We start from the raw sequence: 2,332 nt of genomic DNA, 5'->3' as shown, positions 1-2,332 counted from the left end.
CATACTACCTTTGTCCTGGTTTACTAGTCCCTAAAGATTTTGGGTCAAAGTAACCATATATTTGACTAGCAAAATAGTAATGCATGCCATAAAAAAATATATTGTTGGATCTGTATCTGAATATAATTTTCAATTGCATTATTTTTGCTACATATGACATATATTTTATTAGATAAAAATAATGGTCAAAATATGATCCAGAATACGATGAGGACTAGTAAATCAGGAGCGGAGGTATCCACATTCAGAGATATGCTTGGATTCATAATGAATGTAGGAATACATCCGTATCTACTCGGCATGTAATCGAGCGCATTGCCGCATTTACTATTTGCATGCAATCCTTAGTCATGGCTTAGCAAGGAAACTTTGTATTTCTGCTAATTATTAATTTTCCAGCTTTGCTGTGATCAAATACACTAGCTGGCCTTTTTTCACATCCAGCCATTCGGAAAACCTTCCATAAATCCTCCTTTACTCTACGCAATCTCTAGCTAGCTGGCCTTTTCTCTCCTTGCCAATATAAACGTGCCCTCGTCGCCAATTCACCATTACAATCCATCGTCCCCTACTACTCATCGACCACGATGGCGCGTGCGGCAATGGCTATCTCCTCCGGCGCGGCGGGCCCGGCCTCGGTGGCGCCGCGCCGCCGCAGGTCGACGGTGCTCCTGATGGCCAACTACGCGGCGCTGCTGGTCGGGTCGGTGGCGTCGAGCCTGCTGTCCCGGTTCTACTTCGACCACGGCGGCAAGAACAAGTGGGTGGTCACGCTGGTGCAGTCTGCGGGGTTCCCGACCCTGGTGGTCGCCGTGTTCCTCGCCGGCCGCCCCCGCCCCGCCTCCGCGCCGCGGCCATTCATGTGGTTCTCGCGCCGGTTCCTGGCCGTGTGCCTGGTCATCGGCGCGCTCATGGGCGTCAGCAACCTGCTCTTCGCCTACAGCACGTCGCTCCTGCCGGTGTCCACTTCGTCGCTGCTGCTGTCCATGCAGCTCGCCTTCACGCTCGTCCTCGCCGTCGTCATCGTCCGCCACCCACTCACCTTCAACAACCTCAACGCGGTCGTCCTCATGACGCTCTGCTCCGTGCTCCTCGCGCTCCGGTCAGGGGACGCCGGCGAGAGCCCGAACCGGAGGGGGTACATCATCGGCTACATCGTCACGCTTTGCGCGGCGGGGCTCTTCTCGGCGTACCTCCCCGTCATGGAGCTTGTGTACCGGGAGGCGGTCTCCGGCGGGTTCATCCTCGCGGTGGAGGTGCAGGCGGTGATGCAGGCTATGGCTTCCGTGGAGGCAGCGGTGGGGCTGGCGGTTTCGCGCGGCTTCAGCGACGACGTGGCCCACTGGAAGGGGTCGCACGCCGTGTACTGGGTCGTGGTGGCGACGCTGGTGGTGACGTGGCAGGCGTGCTTCATGGGCACCGCCGGCGTGATCTACCTGACGTCGTCGCTGCACAGCGGCGTGTGCATGGCGGCGGTGCTCACGGCCAACGTGATCGGCGGCGTCGTGGTGTTTGGCGACCCGTTCGGCCCCGAGAAGGCCGTCGCCACCGCGCTCTGCGTCTGGGGCCTCTCCTCGTACCTCTACGGCGAGTACACCAAGAGCAAGAAGAAAGCCGCCGATGGTCAGGACGATGGCACTACCCTCCCCAGCGCCGGCGACGACGGCGAGAGCGTGCACAAGAGCCTCACGGCCGCCGCCTCCGGCGAGACCGTTTGAACCAAACGAGGCAGTGCCGGCCACAGGGGGTACGCACGAACCATGTGAACGATAGCAATGGATGCTAAAAATGTCTTGGTGTGTAGTACCCCGAGAAAGCAAAGTGGCAGCATAGATGATGCATTAGGTGTAGACGTGTCGTGTTGCATCTATTAGGCAATGTGTTATATTTACAGCTCACAAAATGACAAGGATGGATGCTTGTTTGGTGGCACTGCCTTGTGAGTTTCTCTTCACGGTTATTCGCAAAAAAAGAAAAAAGTTCTCTTCAGAGTTTAGCAGAGCATGGATGCATGCATATGTTGCACGGGCGTGCCAAAAACTTGCACATTAATGTAGTACCATCAAGGCATCAGCAGGGACTTGTGTTTTTGGTCAAGTATTTTATTTGTATTATTGGCTTTTCGTGGTAATTTGACCTCGATGAGATCCTGACATCGTGTTGTTGCAGAGTGTGGGCGTATGCATTTGATATTATCTTGGTATTAACAGTTCGCCCACATCTGTATTCAAATGCATATTTATTTCTATGTTGGTAGGAAGGTTGCTCGCTAACACATGGGTCCGCAACGGCCCAAGCCCGCATTGTTACTGCTAGTGATATCGAGTAGCAA

General features: G+C 54.4%; 1 pseudogene; it reads left to right on the top strand.

The window, feature by feature from the left end:
* Positions 1 to 435: 435 nt before the first annotated feature.
* LOC125538614 (putative purine permease 4 pseudogene) lies at positions 436 to 1,994 on the top strand (annotated as a pseudogene).
* The last annotated feature ends 338 nt before the right edge of the window (positions 1,995 to 2,332 follow it).

The sequence above is a fragment of the Triticum urartu genome, chromosome 1A (genome assembly GCF_056163025.1).
Source record: "Triticum urartu cultivar PI428250 chromosome 1A, HENAU_Tu73, whole genome shotgun sequence".
Classification (NCBI taxonomy): Eukaryota; Viridiplantae; Streptophyta; class Magnoliopsida; order Poales; family Poaceae; genus Triticum; species Triticum urartu.
The sequence above is the reverse complement of the archived record's forward strand: the minus strand, read 5'-3'. Positions and strand labels throughout refer to the sequence as shown.